General features: G+C 36.5%; 1 protein-coding gene across 4 annotated transcripts in view; it reads left to right on the top strand.

Moving 5' to 3' along the window:
* The first annotated feature begins 16,399 nt into the window (after window positions 1-16,399).
* The window catches only part of SCN9A (sodium voltage-gated channel alpha subunit 9), a 188,013-nt gene continuing 182,698 nt past the window's right edge, over window positions 16,400-21,714 (top strand). For 2 of the 4 annotated variants that reach the window (XM_031651326.1, XM_031651321.1), the window contains exon 1: window positions 16,405-16,694. The gene's annotated coding sequence lies outside the window, so the exon portion shown is untranslated. Of the gene's footprint in view, window positions 16,695-21,714 lie in introns of all 4 variants that reach the window. The other 2 variants (XM_031651323.1, XM_031651324.1) reach the window with 2 other exon arrangements.

The following is a 21,714-nucleotide window of genomic DNA, read 5'->3' as shown; positions in this document are numbered from 1 at the left end:
TAGACACTGCAGAAGAGATCAATGAACTTGAAGCTGTAGGAATAAAAACTAAATTTAACAAGGAGAGGAAAAAACAAAGTGCTTCTGTGACCCATGAGCCAATATATGGCAATGTAAAATATGGGTAATATTTCCAAAATGAAGATAAATAGATGTTTTTAAAGACAAACACAAAATAATTGAATTCACCACCAGTAGTGCTATACTACAGGAAAGGCCAAAGGAATTTCTTCAGGAAGAAAGCAAATGATATCAGATTGAAATATGTATGTAAACAATAGAATGAAGAGCACTAGAAACATAAACATGTGGATTAACATAAAAATCATTTTATCATTTTGAATATCTTTTAAAAGATTGTGTAATGCAAAGATAACAATCTCTGTTGTTGATAATGTATTTGTAATACATATTATATATGTATAAGAAAAATGTTTAACAATAGTACAAAGGACAAAGGACAAGACTGATGAAATAGATTTATACTGAATTAAGATTTGTATACTACACTTGAGGTGCTATAATAGTATTTCAAGTTAGGCTATGATAAGTTGAAACAATATATTGTAAATTATAGAACAATAATTAAAAATATAAAACAAAGAGAAAGGCTAATAAGCCAATAGAGAGAATATATTAAAATCCTTAAAATAGCAAATTATTTTTTAAAAATTGTAAAACAAAAAGGAACAGATTGGAAGAATAGAAAACAAATTGCAAGATGATTGATTTAAACGACACTATATATTGATAAAAATGTTAATTACATCATTAAAATACTTCTAAACATGACTTAAAACACAATGATGTCAAATAGAAATTTTAAATTACAAAACCCACATTACATATGAAGATAAAAACAGATTAACGATACAAAATTGTGATAAATATATATGCAAACACTAATTCAAAGAAATTTGGACTATTAAAATTGAAAGTAGATTTACAAGAAAGTGATATTTTCAGAGGTAAAGATGTATATTTTATAGTAATAAAGGAGGCAAATTAACAAGAATAAATAGCAATCTTAAGTGTGTATGAACATAATAGCATAGCTTCAAAATACATAAAGCAAAACTGATGGAGATTAAAGGAAAAATACACAATTCCCAAATATAATCAGAGTTTTCAACACTCCTCTTTCAGTAATTAGTAGAACAAGTACACAGTCAGGAATAACGTAGATGTGAACAACCAACTTGACTTTATTGACATTTATAACACTCTCCTAACAGTAGCAGAAGACACATTCTTTTCAAGCACAAGCAAAGTATTAACTGATACATAATAAGCTGGGACATAAAACAAGTGTGAACAAACTTGAAAGCATTGAAACTATTCAAATATGTTCTCCGACTCCATCAAAATTAAACTATAAAGCAACAAATAAGAGCTATATGGAAAATCCCCTATTTTAAAACAAAAGAAAAAATCATGTCTAAATGATCCATAGATCAAATAAGATATCAAAAGAGATGTAGTAAATCTTTCTTTATTTGCAGACAAAAATATAACCTACACCTAAAATCCCACTAAGTTTTTAGAAGGAAAAACTATTACACCTAATAGAATTTAGCAAGGTACAAGATTAGTAAACATAAAGTGTTTCCCTATAATAAGATTTAATTACTGAAAAATTAACTTAATTAAAATGTCAGATTCAATGTACCAGAACATTTTTAAAATTAAGTACTTAGAGAGAAATTTGACAAACTGTGTGTGCAGCCTGTACTCTAAAGACTATAAAACATTTTTTAGAAGACTTAAAGAAGACCTAAATAAATGGAAAAAAAATACATTGCTCATGGATTGAAAAATCCAATATTGCTAGGATATAACTTTTTTTTCCAAATTAATCTGCAGGTTCAACATGATCCCAACCAATATCACAGTAGATATCATCAAACAAATTATAAAATTTATATGGAAATGCAAAGATCTTAGAATAGCCTAATAAGTTTGAAAAAGAGTAACAAAGTTGGAGAACTTTTATTACCTGGTCTGAAAAACGACTAGAAAGCTGCAATAATCAAGGTAGTATAGTATGAGGGTAAGGATTATGTGCCAAGCTCAGTGTTAAGGTCTTTATATAAATACAGTCTTATTTAATAATCACAGACTCATACAAGGCAGGTGTTATTATTCCTGTGATGAGAGAGCTAGGGCCCAGAGTGTTTAACTAACTCTCACGATAACACAATTAACAAGCTTCACCTGCCTCTGAAGCCTAGCCTTTTAAAACACTATAGTATGCTTTATCCCTTCATAGAGTTGTTTCATATTCTTTCTAAAAATGGATGTTCTTTAATACTGACTCTAAACATACTTGTTCAGCTTTAGAAATTCCAAATTTAAATGTAGGACAGAAAAGATGATATCTTATTATTTTACAGCTCATTACCACTCATATTTCAAAGTAAAATCACTGAAAAATAGGATAGAAAGTCAAGTGATTGCGGGAATAATGTTAAAGAAAATAAATTAGTCAAAGGGAGTAATTATGTTTTCAATTCCTGAGAACCACAATGTCCTTGCCAACCCAACTTGATGACACAGATCATTTTCCAAATATATATGATAAAGGTGACTTCCAAAAACCTGTAGAGTAGATCATTTAAAGCTACAATGGGCTAGTGGCCATCATTTCGGCTTTCTATCACCCTCCTCTTCCTTCTCTAGATCCCATGAGGCTGATGCTTGTGATGACATCCCTTAATGCCAATGGCCTAGAAATTTAGCAAAGGTAATTGTGTCGACTGGGTCTCAGTTTGCACATCTCTGGGGTTCTGGTTCAGATACATATTTTTGAGGGTGTCCAAAAGTTACAAGAATATATGGATGGCTGAACCTTCAGACAAATCCCTTTTGTTCCAACAACATTATCGAAGCATGGAATTTGATATGGTTTGGCTGTGTCCTCACCCAAATCTCACCTTGAATTGTAGCTCCCACAATTCCCACATGTCATAGGAGGGAACCAGTGAGAGGTGATTGAATCATCGGGGTAGGTCTTTTCCATGCTGTTCTCCTGATAGTGAGTAAGTCTCACGAGATCTGATGGTTTTATAAGGGGGAGTTTCCCTTCCCAAATTCTCTCTTGTTGTTACCATGTAAAAAGTGTCTTCTGCCATGACTCCCCAGCCACGTGGAACTGTGTGTCCATTAAACCTCTTTTTCTTTATAAATTACCCAGTTTTGGTTATGTCTTTATCAGCAGGATGAAAACGGACTAATAGAGAATATGATGATGAATACTCTGAAAAGAACATGGAGTGCAAGTTATCTGTGTTTATTAAGTCCAGAATTTTTGTGCATTGTTTAAGTTGGGGTACTCTCCATGGTTTAATCACACTGCAAAATCTGTGATAAAAAATAATATAATAATAGGATCTCCAGACAAGAGGTTGTCAATACTAGCCCATGACTGGTACTAGTCAATGAGGAGTTTTTACCTCTTCTCAACTTCTGACTTTTCCATGGTGGAGATTGGTACCTTCAGTCCACAATATAAATATAAACAGCCATAGTTCTGGGGATGGGGAAATTTCCAGTTTCTTTCCCACAGCTCTTACAGTTCTAACCATTAGCCAATTCATGCCCTGGCCTCCAACCCTTTCATTCTCATTCTTTCATAGAATGAGAAAAAGTCATAAATAGTGCCAGATGCTGGAAGATGAGACTATTTTCCTCAAAACTCCTGTAGTTTTTCTATAATGATATATGTAGCAACTGACTTTATTTTCCTCAATATTACTATGCAATATAAACTTATTTCTGATACAGAAGAGTCAGCAAAAGATTTGTACGGAAGTTCATTGGGAAGTACTCTCTGTAATTATAGCTGAGAGGAAGCAGGAAACAAGATTGCAGAGAAGCAGCAGAACTGCAGTGCAGCTGCAACAGCAGCCTCAGTGAAATCATGGGAAGCTCTAACTTGTACCCAAGCAAACGAACAGGACCTTCATACTCATATTAACCAGTCATTAGATGTGGGCTGCCTCTGAGAAAGGGTCAAATCTTTGCGTGGAGCTGTTTCCTTTAATTAAGGACAATTCCCAGAGAGAATCACAGCTATGAGCCATCCACATCCCATACTCTCTCCAACTGAAGAAATGAATCCGTTGTTCATTGTTCCTGAAGGGGGATGGGAAACATAACACAGTTCTCTATATATCCTACTACCTGACATACACTGGATCCTGGGATATACTTAATATTTGTTATCTTCTCTGTGTATTGATATCAAATATGGATCCCTAATGTGACAAGTGTGAGTCCAGAAAATAATTACATGCCATATGATATTGCAAAATGAAATTGTAACTTTTAAATTTTGTAAATAAACATATTTCTCTACACATTAAGAAATAGATTGACAAAATTTTTTTCTGTGAAATACATTACTTTATTCAGAGATTATGTTCTATATGTACTCCTTTGGTGTTAAAATTATATTTTAAAAATATGTAATATAGGTATTAAATAACATTTTTGGCCATTTTTCTTAAATGACAACATCATGTTAATCTCTACACATTCAACTTCTTCCTAAATACTTCCACTTGGCTGTCTCACAGCATCTCAAAATCAGTATGTATAAAACTTTACTCATCATCTTCCACCATTAAATCTATTTCTTTTATAATACTAACTCTATTGTGGGATGGGGGGGAGTGTTAATGAAATCATCATTGCCATCTGTTGTCACTAATTTCAAAATGTTTTCTGTTTATTTTATATGCCTCTATCTACTCTCCTACCCAAATTCAATAAGCACTTACTTCCTCTCAATTCTACTTAGAAAAACAAACCAAAAACCTACCACTTCTGACCATACTACTCCATTTTCACTTCCCTAGTTTCTTTAGGTCTTTATTTTTTATCTTGTATATTATTGTTCAAACCCTCCTTCCCAGCATTATCAGAGTAATATGTATTTTTTCTTTTAAAATAGGAATAATGCTTCTAAAATCAAGTATGATGGTGACAATTTATATTTCCACATTTAAAATGTCTCCTTTCCTCTTTAAGCTCAGGCAACTCAGCAGGGCATATTCAAGACCTTTATCACCCATGCCTCCTTTCCTCTGGGCTTACCTTCCCTCATTTTTCCAAGTCCTCCCTCAACTTCATCAGTACAGAAACAAAAGATTTGCAAAGGGCCTTGTTCTTGCATACCATATTCCCTCTGCCTGCAATTCCCCCTCAAGCCCCATCCATCTAATTCTTGAACAACCTTCCAAGGCCAGCTCGAGCATCACTTGTTCTGGGAAGTCTTTGCTGGAGCCCAAATAAAGAATTAGAATAAAATGTGACACATACTTTGACACATACTTTGAGGGCATAATGGAAGCATGGAGGAGGGGAATTAGTCCATACTTGGCAGGTCAAGCAGGGTTTAGAGGGTGTGATGCCCAGGATCTGAAGGACAAAAGAGGTGGCTCAGGAATAAGTGCTGGAGCACAGTGGTCCACCAAAAGAAAGTGCAAAAGCAAAGACCTTGATGCTAGAGATCAGAATGGATGTTAAAGAATTTGACCTTGATCCTGAGAACCACTCACTAAATAAGAGAATGTAGAGAGTTGGTTAGAGTTAGGAATGCTGGCAGTTGACAGAGCAGTATGAAGTCTGTTTCTCTAGTCCTGATTAAAGATCATAGCACTCAAGCTAAAATAGTGCAAGTAGTGATAGAAATAAACAGAGACGTTGGCATAAATTTTTCAAGAAAAAAGAAAGAAGAAATCTCTGGTAAAATTAAGTTTTCTCTATGTTTCTTTGTTCTTTGCTTAAATAAAATCACCTTTTCTTTCCTAGGGACCACTGAATCTCCAACACTTGCCCCCAACCTCTTTGGCTTTTGTTAACATGTGGTAGAATTCCTTTAATTACATATTCGTAAAGACAGGAAATACAAAGTTGACCCAAAAGCAAAGATGTAAAGTTCTGGCATATAACTCTTATCATTGACATCGATATTTCATCAAAGTAGGCAGAAACCATTGCCATATACCTCTCCCCACATCTGCCTTTACTTGCGATTGTTCTGCTTTTCTTTTTCTCCTTTCTTTCAAGAGAATAAACTGGTGAAGGTAGGAAAAAAGTAAGAGGGGATATTAAAGGTATCATTCAAATTTCGTATCTGTTTGGAAGACTACGAGTGTCATTCAAAGCCGTGCCACACTCAGGAGTAATCTCCATTTAACAGTGTGTCAGGTCTTGGAAGACGACCAAGGGCCTGTAACCAAACAGAGCATACCTCTTCTGAAGAGTGCGACTCCACCACTGGTGCTCTCGCCAACCTTCCCTCAACTCTCCTCAAACAGTGCTTTGACTCTTTGGGCCTCGACCCTGTTGTACTCTATTCACTGGGTACGCGTCTAGCCAGGGCTTCTACCTGTTACCTCTAACCAATCCCATCTTGAATTTCCTCCAGTCTATTTTATTGTAATGGAAGGAGTAAAAATATTTTCCCAAATTTAAAGAAAGTTTGAGATACTATATTTAAAAATTAATACTTCAAAAAATTAATTGTGTTTAAAATTTTCAAAAAAATCTTTTTAAAAAAAATTCCAGTATTTACATCCATTTCTACTGTCCCTCTGCCTTATCTTGCTTTAATTTCATATATATTTCTGAAATACCATATGTTCTTTCTTTTTCTGTTACTTTTTGTTTGTTTAAAATCAAAAGAGAATATAACACAAGGTTATATGGTTAAGGGAAGACCTTTCTGTATCAGGTGTGCCCTTTATATAAGCTAAATAAATATTTGTGGAGAAAAATCACAAGTAAGCAAAAAAAAAAGTTCCCATAAAACAATTATAAATTGTTGAAATAATGTCTCAGCAAAAACAAAAAAAAATTTTTTTAAAAATCTAAATCAGATCTGTGAGGTTTACTAACTGAAGTTATCTCCTTGGAAATTACTTTTATATATAAAACAGTCAGAAGTGGTTGTTTCAGCTCATCTAAAGATGGACCTTAAGTCTGAACACCAGCAAAATGTACTTTCCGGGCCAGGCACAGTGGCTCACCCTGTAATCCCAGCATTTTGGGAGGCCAAGGCAGGTGGATCCCTTGAGGTCAGGAGTTCGAGGCCAGTCTGGGCAACCTTGGCGAAACCCTGTTCCTACAAAAACACAAAAATTAGCTGGGCACGGTGGCGGGTGCCTCTAATCCCAGATACTGTGGAGGCTGACGAAGGAGAATCGCTTGAACCTGACAGGTGGAGGTTGCAGTGAGCCGAGATTGCGCCATTGCATTCCAGCCTGGACGACAGAGCAAGATCCTGTCTAAAACACACACACACACACACACACACACACACACACACACACACACACACACGACTTTCCCCCTTACTTCGAATGTAAAGAAACTATTAATATCAAAAGGTTTTTTACATCACTTCGTATAACAAAACAGTCTACTTATTTTGAACACCAGGTGGCAGTAAATGTGGCATTTAGCCGAAAATGACGGTGGAAGGATGAAACTGATTTTGAACTTTATGTATGCAAAGGAATAAAAAATAATTTAGTACAAACTTTCTGGTTTACAGAGGAGAAAACTGAAATACATAGAAATGAGGAGACATGCCCAGAGATACAGTAGTAACTGGCAGATCAATAAATAGCTTTTGTACTCTATCGAATATACTACGATGCAATTTAACTTTTCTGACATGTTTGATTTCAACTCTACAGGTTTATTTGCAAATAAATGGATTACTGAGAGATTTATTTGTTTAATATTTATTTTGTTATTCTATAACAATTTTCAATTCATAGCTATAATGTAGGTGGCTGCTATTTTCAAAATGTATGTATTGCCTTTAGGAGACATAGAAAAGCCACTTCTTTATGGAGATAGTGTAGCATGGTGCTTAAGCATACAGGCTCTGGAGCCAACTTATTTAGGTTGTCACCTTGGCTTGTCCATATATTAGCTATGTGGCCTTGGGCCAGTTGTTCAGCCTGAAAAAAGACTGGAATTATAATAAAAATACCTACCTCTAAGAGTTGTTGGCTGGGCACTGTGGCTCATGCCTATAATCTCAGCACTTGGAAGACCAAGGTGTCAGGATCACTTGAGTCCAGGAGTTCAAGACTAGCCTAGGCAACATAGGGAGACCCTGTATCTACAAAAAATAAATCAACTTCACCGGGTGTATTAGTCTGTTTTCACACTACTATAAATAACTGCCTGACACTGGGTAATTTATTTAAAAAGGGGGATTTAATGGACTCACAGTTCTGCATGGCTAGGGAGGCCTTAGAAAACTTACTATCGTGGCAGAAGGTGAAAGAGAAGCAGGGACCTTCTTCACATGGCGGCAGGAGAGAGAAGAGACAAAGGGGAAAAAGTCCCTTATAAAGCCATTGGATCTCCTGAGAACTCATTTGCTATTGGGAGAACAGCATGGGAGAAGTTGCCCCCATGATCTAATTACCTCCCTCTCTCAATGGTGGGAATTACAATTTGAAAAGGGATTTGGGTAGGAACACAGAGCCAAACCATATCACCGGGTGTGGCAGTGCACGCCTGTGGTCCCAGTTACTCAGGAGGTGAGGTGGGAGAATCACTTGAACCCAGGAGGTTGAGGCTGCAGTGAGATGTGATCATGCCACTGCACTCCAGCCTGGACAACAGAGTAAAACCCTCTCTCAAAAAACAAACAAACAAAAAAACAAACAAAATTTTGTTATATGGATTAAATGGGTCAAAAAAAATAACGTTTATTAATATAATGCCTGGTATATGTTACAACTTCAATAACTGTTGTTAATCTCACTGGCAAGAAACAAAATTTCAAGAGTTAAATCTATGACTTTTCTGAATATATTATAAAATCATGCCGATCATTTTTATACAGTATTATTTTTATATGCTATTACCATTCAACTTGTCTTCACCACATTTCACATGATGATACATTTTCAGAATATCAACAGGTTTTTCTGAGTGTAAATAAATTCAGACTTTGCTAAAACAGGCCTCTGGTTTAAAATTTAACATATCTTATTAGACACTATACAAATATATTCTGCTTTTTAAAATTTTTTATTTTTTATTTTTTTATTCTTCTTCACTACCATGAAAATTTAAGTCTACTGAATTGCTGAAAATACAGCAACGTAAAAATAGCAAATGCAATTAGGCTGAAAGCAAAAGAAATGTTAGAAAAAAATCCTACAACAATGGTAATCAATAATTTCAAAATTTTGATTTAAAAGATTAACTCAGCAGTCCCCAATCTTTTTGGCACAGGGACCAGTTTCCTGGAAGACCGTTTTTTTCACAGACAGGGATGGGAGATGGTTTTGGGATGATTCAAGTGCATTACATTTATTGTGCACTTTATTTCTATTATTACTATGTTGTAATATATAATGAAATAAATATACAACTCAGCATAATGTAGAATCAGTGGGAGCCCTGAGCTTGTTTTCCTCCAACTAGAAGGTCCCATCTGGGGGTGATGGGAGACAGTGAGAGATCATCAAGCATCAGATATTCACAAGGAGCTCACAACCTAGATCCCTTACATGCACAGTTCACAATAGGGTTCGCGCTCCTATGAGAATCTAATGCTGCCACTGATCTGACAGGAGGCAGAGCTCAGGTGGTAATACAAGTTATGGGGAGTAGCTGTAAATACAGATGAAGCTTTGCTCACTGACCTGCAGCTCACCTCTTGCTGTGTGGCCTGGTTCCTGCTGTGGACTCCTGCTTCGACTAGTTATTACTTTTATGATAAAAACTTGCAGTGTGAGAATCTTTAAATAAGAAACTTTGTATTTAGAATGTAGATTTCTATAAACAGCGAACTAGTCTTTTACAGCTGCACTGAAGACTCTTGGACCACTAGGTCTCTGTAGACCTCTCTGGCCTCACCTCTCTCTAAAGCCCCTCTAAAATCTTCAGAACTCTTGGTCCACAAACTGGTTCTATCCCCATCATTGCTTTAAAACCTATTAACCTGGCAAGAATCAGTTATCACCACATCTTAGACTACACATTCAAATTTGCCAATACTCCTTCTTAAGGTAATCAGAACAACAAGAAAAATACCGATATTTTCAAACTCCATTTCATAGTACATAATTAAACTTTCAATGTGGTAAATATAATGGAATAATTAAATTTCAATAGCTGTTAGCTGTTATCTCCTTTAGAGTAGTAGCTTGGGAAGTTACATCTTGTATCATCTTGATAGGTTTGCTGAAATATTTTTAAATTTTTCTTTTGGAACTATCTTCAGGACCTATTTATATGTCTTTTTTAAATTGCTATTATTATTATTTTCTTTTTTAGAAACAGCATGTCAATCTGTCGCCCAAGCTGAAGTACAGTCACAAGATCAGAGCTCACTGCAGCCTTGACCTCCCAGGCTCAACTGATCTTCCCTCCTCAGCCTCCCAAGTAGCTGGGACCACAGATGCACACCACCGTCTCTGGCTAATTTTTTATTTATTTCTTTTAGAGATGGAGTTTCCCTATGTTGCCCCAGGATGGTCTTGAACTCCTGGACTCAAGCAATCTTCCTGCCTCACCATCCGAAAGTACTGGGATTACAGGCATGAGCCACTGCACCTGGCCGTATATATCTCTGAGGGAAGAAAAATTTCTGATCCTTGAGAATTAACTTAATAAATGTAATACAAATATGTTAAATGAATATATTAAAATACTTATTAAATGTTAAAAAACATCACAGTTACCTATAAATTATTATAACTGGATAACAAATGTTGCATTAATATTTTATTGTTTCAAATACTATTAATGATATATGTATTCATATAGGAAAATAAAAGTCTGGAACAATAGCAGTCAAGCTGTTAAAACAGGTTGTGAATGAACTTCGTTGTTGCAGGGATCATTAGTTTCTATTTTGAATGTGTATATATATTCCTTAACTACTTTTCCGAGTGCTGCCTTTACAATACATTGAATTTTCATTTCTGATATTGTATATTTCATATGTAGAAGTTCCATTTTTGTGTGTTATATCTTATATTTCTCTCCTCATGATATTCACATTTTTCTTTGCTGTCTTAAGTATACATAGCCAACTTAATATTACAAAATTTAATGTCGTAACTTGTTAATTCCATTATCTTTGTCATTTCTGGGTCTGTTTCTGTTGATTGACTTTTCTGCAGGCTCTAGCTCATATTTTCCTTCTTCTTTGCATGCCTAGTCATTTTTTTAATTGGATGCCAGTCAATGTGAATTTTATGTTGTTAGATCCTTTGAGACGTGTTGGATTTTACTCTGGCTAACATATAAGTAAATTGAAACCAGTTGGGTCCTTTTAAGCCTCACTTTTAAGCTTTGTTAGGATAAATCCAGAGCAAGGTTAGTTAAAGTTAATTCAGCGCCACTACTAAGACAAGACCCTTCTAAAGAGTCTACCCAGTATCTCCTGTGCTATGAGGTGTTTTCACTTTGACTGAGGAGGATAAATTATTACTATCCCTGTGTGAGGTCCAAGAATTTTTAACCTGCTACTTAACATTACAGTCATGTCAGTCATGTGCCAGATAACACTTCAGTCAACAACAGACTGCACATAAGATGGTGGTCCCACAGATTATAATACTATATTTTTACTGTAACTTTTCTATGTGTAGATATGATTAGATACACAAATACCACTGTGTTACAATTGCCTCAGTACAGTAACATGCTGTACAGGTTTGTAGCTTAGAAGCAATAGGCTATATCATAAAGCCTAAGTATGTAGTAGACTATACCATCTAGGTTTGTGTAAGTACTCTCTCTATGATGTTAAAATTGCCTAGTGACACATTTCTCGGTACATATCTCCACTGTTAGGCAATGCATGACTGTAGTTCTTTCTCTGGCTTAGGGTATTTTTGTTCTCACACAATTTCAGAATGCTGTCAAGCAAAAACTTGAGGTCTCTTTCTACAGATCTCTGGTATCCTCTCTGTTCATCTCCCTTGTCTTAGGTATTCTGTACCAAATAAACAAATTCGAGCTCCCTCAGCCTATCAAACTCTTATTTTGTGGCTCTTTATGTTTCCATCTTCCTGAGCTGTGGTTCAGAAACTTAATGTAGTATGCAGAGACAATCACAGGCTCACTTTCTTTCTCTTCTCTAGGGATCACAGTCTTATAGATAATGTTGCCCAACAACTGAAAACTAGTGTTTCATATATTTTGTCCCCTTGTCTAGTGGAAGACTTCTACAAGGGAATGTCGATAACAGTAGTTTTGATCAAAAATAACTCCACAGAAAGCACATTACTAGCAAAACCATTGTTAGGGTAAAGGACCCATTAGTAGACTATGACACCGTGGGGAAAATTCTTCGGGAATAAGTAATAAATTAATTTACTTACTAAGCATCTACTACATGCAAGACAAAACATTCATTTTTCTGTTTTTTCAGTTTTTCTGGCCCAAAAAATCCAGATCACGTCAAATTAGACGAGCAAACACTCAGATGCCAATACGTTTAGGAAACCTCTTTTCTTCAGCTGTTTCATTAAGCAAAATTTGTCCATCTCATCACTCCAATCTATATATTGATAATATTCATTGTATACTCTATTCATTTTCAGTTATAATTTGAAGTTCTACTTTTGAATCCTACTTTTTAGCTATGTATATGCAAAACTTGTAACTTTATTCTTCTATTTTCACAACAGAATAATTGTTTTTCCTTACAATTAATATTGCCATGCAGCCAATATTAGAAGGTAAACGTATTTTTCTAATCCTATTTAGAGAAAAACAAACTCTTTCAGTATTGTATTGTTTAATTTTATTGCCTGAATATTACTATCTTTTGTTCTTCCAGAAACTTCTACAGTTTTGAAAACTGCAGTGGTAATTGTGGAAAAGACAGAAGTGTGGATATCCATTTATTTCTCACTAAGGGAAATAAAATTCTTATTCCTATTCTGGTATTGATTGTATGATATTAGTTAATTTCCATGACCCAACATATCCACATTTTTCTATCCAAGTTACGGAAGGTCAGTTGTAAATATTGTTAGGAACTTATTGATTATTGACTTGTTCAACCAGACAGGCTTTGTGCTTCCCTTAATTCAAGCCTACCCTTTAAATTTTAAAGGCAACATCTACTTATGTCTACGTCGGATGCTGTCATTTAGTGTTTAATGGACTCTCAAGACTGTGCAGTGTAGTAGTCAATAAGAAATTTAGAAAGAGACTTTTTCTGGGTTTAAACAGAGATAAAATTTCTAGGGCTGCCAAAAGAGCAAGAAATACATAAACAGCTAATGTTTTACTAAAAGTAACACATTACAAAATGTTCTATAGACCAGGAATGGCACATAAAACAAATGGAAAGGAAATAAATAGTTGGAACATGAAAGAAAATTGGGAAAATAATGAATAATATACCTAATGCTTTGCCTATGAGCTCACAGGTAAAATCCTGCAAGGGATCCCACAGTCGGACCAAGAGAATTTTATTTTTGGTTTTATTATTTTCCAGGATTTTATGTTTGAAGATTTCTAACAAGAACCTAGATATATTGAGAATAGTAAGTTCTTGTTAATGGTTGCTTACAGTGAAATATATAATATGTTATATATTATATACAACCTATGTATTATATATAACATAATAACATAGTAATATAACATATAACAACATGTTATAATATGTATGTTATATATAACATATAATACATAGGTTGTATATAATATATAATACATTATATATTCCACTCAGAGAATGTATCTAACATATGTGTTATTCTAGATATAACACCAAAGGCATAATCCATAAGAGACATAATTGATAAGGTGAACTGCATTAAAATTAAAAACTTCTGCTCTGCAAAAACAGATAAGCCAGTGTTAGATAAATATTTGCAAAAGACACATCTGACAAATGACTGTTAACCAAAATATACAAATAAAGCTTAAAACTCAATAATAAGAAAAGAAATAACCCAATGAAAAAATGGGCCAAATATCTTAACAGACCAAAGAAGATACATATTTTGCAAATAAGCATATTAAAAGATGATCTGTGTCATATGTCACAGGGGAAATACAAATCAAATAACACTTATGGTGTCAACAATGGGCATGAGATACCACCACATATGTATTAGAATAACCAAAGTCCAGAACACTGATGATATCAAGTTCTAGCCAAGGATGTGAGGCAACAGGAACTCTCATGTGTTGCTGGTGGAAATGCAAAATGCTCCAGCCACTTTGAGGACAGTGTAGCAGTTTCTTTAAAAACTAAACATACTCTCACCATACAGCAGTTGTGCTCCTTGATGTTCACCCAAAGGACTTGAAAACTTATGTCCACACAGTAATCTTCACAAAGATGTTTATAGAAGCTTTACGTGTAATTGCTAAAACTTGGAAGCAAACAAGACGTCCTTCAGTAGGTAAGTGAATAAACTGTGGTACCACCAGTCGATGGAGTATTATTCAGCACTGTGAAGAAATGAACTATCAAGCTATGAAAAGCCATGGAAGAAAACTAAAAGCATATTGCTAAGTGAAAGAAGTTAATCTGAAAGGGCTATAGTCTGTATTATTGCAACCATATAGGACATCCTGGATAAGGCAAAACTATAAAGACAGTAAAATGATCAGTAATTGCCACAGGTTGAAATGGGAGATGAATAAGTGGAACACAGAGAAATTGGGGAGCACTGAAATTACTCTGTATGATACTGTGTGGATACATGTCATCATACATTTGCCTAACCCCATAGAATGGACAACACCTGAGCTAACCCTAAATGTGAACTACAGACCTTGGGAGATAATGATATCTCAAAGAAAGTTCATTAATTTTAATAAATGTTTCATTCTGGTGTGGGATGTTGATAATGGGGGAGGCTATTCTTGTGTGGGGTAGGGGGAATGTGGGAAGTCTCTGTACCCTCCCCTCAATTTTGCTGTGAACCGAAAACTGCTCTAAAAAATAAAGTCTTAAAAATAAAAGAATGTGGCATTGCTTGCATCTAATAAAAAAGACCATCATTCCTATTGCAGTTGAACTCTTCTTCCTACATCCACCACCAATCAGGGAGGAGAAGGTGATTTGTCCAGGATATAGCACTGAGAATTATCACAAGTGAGCTAGTTCACCTTTAGGGTACAGCCTCAGTCACTGAAGTTTCCTTCCTCCAATAGCACATCTTACAAGTCAAGAATGTGAGGTCCAAAACCCCAGGACCAATCTCAGAAGTAAAGAAAGCAGCAGGGAAAAGTAGACCCTGGGATTTGATTTCCTTCCTGTTTACCTCTAAGCATAATTTCCATGATAGAAGGTGTGGAAGCAAATAATAAAAGTGCAAGTGCCCGTCACTAGTGTTTATCCTGCAAAGTGGTCTGCCCTTTTGAGAGGCACCCTGCCCCATGGCCATCCTTTGATTTCTTCCCTTGGTGAAAATTTCCTGTTTCTCTTTGAGAAAGATTTTTCAACCCTGTTTCCATTGTTCTTCCTCCCAGGCTGCTGTAGGAAACACCAGCGCACGCACACACTCCACACAAAATGATTTTTTAAAAATTTATTTTCACAGTCGCTCCTACCAGCTCTGAAATTCAGAACCCATATGACTGATGGCATATTCAGATGATCGCGTCTCAGGTCTGGAAAAGCAGCCTTTTCCCCATGTTTCCTTCCCAACCTAGGACATCCTCTGATTCTTCACTGCATCTTCGAAATAAAATGTATTATTTGCTTGCCTGGAAGACTCTGCAATTCAACTGATTTGCATATATATATAAAGAAAACAGAAAACATATCCTAGATACCGGTTTTGAGCGTCACCGCCCCACTCGCGGTTGTGAGCAAAGCCCTAGGGAAGAAACCAATTCCCAGCCTAGACTCTTCAGAGCCCAGGACCCGGGAGGCGCTGGCCAGACGGTGTTGTCTGGCTCCCCACCCACTGCCCCAGACTCAGGGCTTTGCCATTGGTCCCCACCTCCTCTGTTCCGGAGTTTTTCTCCATCAAGCCACACAAAGTGGCTTCTCGGAAGCGTTAGCCGATTCTGCTGATCAGGAAGGGAGGAAAGGGATGAGGGGGGCGGGGGTGAGATAAGGGAAGGGCTTTCTGGCTGCTGGACACACACACACACACACACACACACACACACACACACACACACACACACACACACACACACACACACGCCCACAATGAGTGGCCGTGGATGGCAGGTCGTGCAGCCCCTCCCCTCCGCCGCCCTATTGGCCTTGTGCAGGAGGCTGCAGCGTCACTTGCACCCACTTCTTGGAGTCTCCGCCCTGCGCCGCCTGCTGGAGTGGAGGGAGTGAGGGAGCAAGGGGTGGGGACCTGGGCGCGCCGGGAGGAGTGGAGGAGGCAAAGCCGCGCAGCTGCCCTCGGGGAGGCGGGGCTGCTACCTCCCCGGGCGCGCCCTGGCAGGAGGGGCGCAGTCTGCGTGCAGGCAGGCGGTCGCCAGCGCTCCAGCTGCGGCTGTGGGCTTTCCAATTCTGCCGGCTCGGCTGGGGCTGGGCTAGCTTGGGTGCCAGTGGCTGCTAGCGGCAGGCGTCCCCTGAGCAACAGGAGCCCAAAGAAAAAGAAGCAGCCCTGAGAGAGCGCCGGGGAAAGAGAGGCCCGCGCCCTCCCCTGGGGCCAGATTCTGCGGGTGCACTGGGTGGGGATGGTCAGCCGGCTAGGTCGCAAGTAAGTGCCTTTTCTTTTGCTGCTTCGGTGGGGAGGGGATGAGAAGCCCCCGGTCTTTCGCTCGTGCTCGCCTCAACCGCCACACCCACCTGTGTCTGTTTTCACATCTCGGTTCTGGCACTCTGTATACGCCACCTGGAAGGAAGAGAGGGGAGAAGCTTGACCGGGTGGTTTCAGCAATGGGAGGAAGAAGAGCTGTGGGTTTGCTGCCAGGTTCTGAAACTGTGGAAAGGAAGGGTAGCAATGCCGGGTGGTTTACTGTCTTTTATTTCTGTTTACGCTAGCAGAGTTGTGAGATGGGCTTCAGTTCAAGGGGCAGCTCATATTTTTTACGAGCAAAAAAGCATGTGCTGTATTTTCCATCTGCAAAGCTGAGCGTGCAGAACCAGCGTAGCAGTTACTACCTGTGGGGACAGAAAAGAACCCCCGCACCCCTTAAGAGCACACAAACACAAATAATTGACAGGACAGCTCTGCCCCTATTTCTCAGCGCAGTTTATTTATTTATTTATTTTTTCGAATAAGCACTTTACAGTGAAATTCAGAAAAGATGCAGAATCCTTTTAACTTTTTATCGAATTCAACTTCGGAAACTCATTTACTTGTGGGGAAAAAAATGGATATTTTCGTCCCTTGTATTCAAGACAAAAATCAGAACAAGAAACTGGAAACATTAATGCCAGTTTTTGTGATTATAGTAAACATTTCACGCATTATTTTAGGGTTTTTTTTTTTTTTTTTAACTTGGAGCGTTCGTAGATTCTATCTACTCTGATGTTAAGAGCAATTTACATGAGAAACTTAGGGGAGTTTTTAAGAAGCTAGTGTCAGTAAGATAAAAGCCAAATGAAAGTAAGCTTTTAAGGAAGTGATAGCTTATCAGTACTGACAAGTTAGTGTTGGAAGGTTTAGTTCTTTTCAGAAACATATTTGTTATTCTTTTCTATTTCTTCTTCCCTGTAGACAAGATAAAGATTTTCTTTCTCTTTCTTTCCTTGTAATTTAAATATATTTTTATGATTTTTGCTTTAACATCAATATAAACCTATTTTATATAAACTGCAAACCAAATCCAATTACTCAACTGTTCATTTTATTGAAAATTATTCAGATTTTTTCCACTATTTAAAAAAGTTTGAACTAGAATTTTTTTCTTGTAATTTATGGTGAGATTTAAAAAAAATTATTGATTATTTGAAAGCTAGCTGATCCCTATGTAACAAATTTTCATGATTGTTAGACTAGCTTATCAACAACCAGATTTTAGAATATGGTATTTGATGTAAAGAAGGATGTGCCCTCTATTTAGGCAACTGATAGTTTGGCTTAAGACAATTTTTTAAAAATTTTGTAGATGTTTAAAAGGAGGTTTCCTTAAGTAAACCCCTGTGCAGTTGTGGGACACAGTGATGTATTTTTACAGTGACTGGATATATGATATGCCTTGATTCCTATGGTGCAGGGCTGGGCTCACAGAGTACCTGATGCTTCCACAGAAAAAAGATGAGTCAAGTCTGGCTCTCTGCCAAAAGCATCTTGGGCCTCCTGTCGCCTAGGGCCTGCACATAATAATGGGAGCCCTTCTGTGGTAATGCTTCTATGTTTTTGCTACCTGTTGCTGTGCTGAGTTTCAGCAGCAAAATAGATAAATAAACAAATAAATAAATAAATAAATTCAGAAGAGCCATCAGTAGGGTTCTATTTACTTTATTTATATAATCAACCCACTTTCTCTGTGGCAAGGAGAAAAGTAGAATTTTTCATTTTACATGAATAATAATTATTTTTTATATAATTTCTATTCCTATTAGTTATGCAAAAGAGTGTGAAGTGCTAGAAGGATTTATATGGTACTTTTCTAAGACAAGTCATGATCTTGTAAAACAGCTTGAAGTTTATTAATGTAAATGGAACATTCTAGATGTCATAATGATAATAATTTATGACTTTCCCTAAAACTGTCTCAGATTCTTTCCTCCCATCTTCATTATCTGAATAAATGGCTTCACCATCCAAGTATTGAAATCACCTTTGATTGCTCTCTTCCTCATTACTCCATTTCAACCCTTTCCAGCCTATAAGTAGATCTATTAATCTTATCTCCCAAACTTATTTCTATTTCATCATACTTCTCAGATGCATCTCGTTCACCCTCTTTTCTGTATCTACACTGCCATCAAATTAGTTCAGGTCATCATCATAATTTACTTGGAACCCTGCCACAGCCTCCACATCAATCTCTCTACTTCTGTAATTTTCTTCCCTGCAACTCATTCTCCATACAAAACAATACCATCCTGTCTCCCCTAACAAACATTGGCTCACAACTGCATTTTTAAAAAGAAGAAGAAGAAGAGGAGAAGAAGAAGAAATAAACACGACAACATAGAGACCAGTTAGCAACAACAATAAATGCCTTTCCTCAGCATCTGGTTTACTGTCTGTTCTGACCCTTCTCTCCAACCTCACCAGAACCTATTCTCTTCTCATTAAGGTGCACCTGCCCAGGTGGTGGCTAAAACACATGAAACAATAGCACTCTTTAAGGCCTTTTCAAATGCTGTTCCCAATGCCTGGACTCTCCGCATGCTTACTCCTTCTTAAACTTTAAATCTCAACTCGCGATTTTTTTGTTTTGGAAAGATCATTTTTGATCATCTTGTCAAAAGTAGGTTGTCGCCTGTTGGTCTTGATGTTGGTACCTTATTTGTTTCTTTCATAATGCTTGTTACGGCATGCAGGTATTTTGTGAATTTGCATGCTGAATACTCCAAGGGAACCCAGACTATGTCTTCATTGTTGACTTAGCTTCCAGAATAGTGCCTGGCATCAAGGAGTAGGGGGTTCGTAGATATTTATATAAATAATAAAGTACGAAAATATGGATTCTTCCAGAATAAAGCTTATTAACCCTGGAAACATGAATTTTGTGATTCTATTTATTTTTTATTTGTCAAGCATTTAGTATGTTTACAGTATCATGGTATGATTTTGAGGAGGTAAAATATCCTGAGATGTATTCTCTCTTTTAGCAGTATAGGTGATAATGTACGCAAAGATAAGTAATTTGTAATTAATTCGTAGAAAGGCAGTGACCACAAATGTATTAAAATATATTTTAAGAAAAAATTGGATTGCAGAAACTAATATGATTTTAGTATGAGTGACTCCAAATCTAAAACGATAACCTTGTTAGGTTTAAATCTGTATCATCTAACAGAAATTTGAGGGCCAATCAATAGTCACTGACTATGAATTTAAAATATTCTTTTAAAATAAATATAGATGCTTATGTGAGCTCAGGTGATAGAAATATAGTCAGATGCGGCTGAGGCCATAGGTTAGGTTTCCATATGGTCTAAATTGATGTTTGCCCCAGGTACAAAGGGCACATTTTCCAAAAATTTGAAGCATTTTCTAAGGAAGGTTCAGAGAGGCAATGTGGGCTTATCCATGAAGACCCATCACTGTTATTAGAGTGGGAGTAAGGACTGCAAACTTTATGCTCATAAATGATTGTGTCATATTTATACTAGAATTTTACCCCCCACCCCACACACACACACACACTTTGTATGGTGATTTGCCTCACCCCTTTATTTTTCAAGACTATACCTAAAGATATTAAACAAACAGCTAGTTTTGCTACTAACATTTGGTTGACAATTTAGCTTTCAGTTAGGTGACAGACTCTGATTAATGATTTTTTAATGTAACAAATGGCCAGTCACAGATTTTTGGGAAATAATTTGGTTACCACATTACATCTTGAAGGACTAAATTATTTCACTCACTGCTAGCAGGGATTTTTAAAAATTTGCTCTGAAGAGGACATATTGTGGATGTTGTATTGGAGGGCATCTGTGTACTAATTGAAGATGGTCCTTCATATTACACATCACAAATTACCTAATTTATTCTTTGTAGAAGTATTATGACATCTTCCTTTACAACTATGTAGAGTTAGATTACCACTTGAGAGGCAAGTTCATATTAAAATAGATATTATAAAATTGTATAAAAATATTTTATATGAGGATTTATGAGACCATCCAGAGAATGTGGGTAGAATACTTTTGTGGAATATGAGATAACAATTTTGGTGTCCTGCCATTCTAAAAAATGAAATTTCTTCATTGAAGGTTTCACTTACTCTTTCCTCTCTGCATTGCTGGAAGGAAATGACTTTAGGCAAAAGAGAAAGCCATCAGCTCTTGGCAGCTAAAGGTGGAATGAAGTTTGGAGGAATGAAACCCTTCTGAGTGGTGAGGAAAAATGCCAGACCATGATAAAGTGGGGAAGGAAGAGGGGAATGCCTTGAACAGTGCCAGTATGCATAATCTGCCACAGACAAATTTGAATTGACATATGTAGAATTGAATTATTCTATATCTTTTTAGTCCTATAGAGAAAACCATTCTTTCCACATCTCTTTTTAAAATAACAACTTACTGTAAGCAAAAAATACATTGTTATTGTTTCTTTAATACAGGAGATGAAATGTCTTTAGATTTTTTAAAGTGATATACCATGGAGCCAAAAATGCCATATGTTATTGTCAAAACCTACCATTACTTTAATTGTAATTTCTTTGCTATTCATTTTATGATTTCCTTTTCTTGTGTCAAGTGTTGGAGAGACTGCTATTACTGATCATAAATTTCTTTAAAATGTCTCCTTGGATTTTTTACAAAGCTTTCTGAATCATTTATCAAAATACAATAAAACTCTAATTGCACCTAGGATTGTCACTTGGAAATTTAGAAAGAGTGAGTACATTCACAATGTCATTAAGTTAGCATCCTGCCCTGCAATGAATGCCCTTTTTCTTCTTTTTGTCCTTCTTCTCTCTTACATCTCATCTTCCATATGTTTGATATGTATGCCAGTAACGCAAATGTTACTCCACTTTTAGGTCAAACTATCAGTACAAATAATTGGAAAATTAGGCCTCTAAAGAAAGATAAATCAGATTAGATACATGCATTAAAATATAAGTTTTAAAAACATTCCCATTAGA

This window comes from Papio anubis, chromosome 10, assembly GCF_008728515.1.
Source record: "Papio anubis isolate 15944 chromosome 10, Panubis1.0, whole genome shotgun sequence".
NCBI lineage: Eukaryota > Metazoa > Chordata > Mammalia > Primates > Cercopithecidae > Papio > Papio anubis.
Note: the sequence above shows the minus strand (reverse complement) of the source record. Positions and strands in the feature narration are given on the sequence as shown.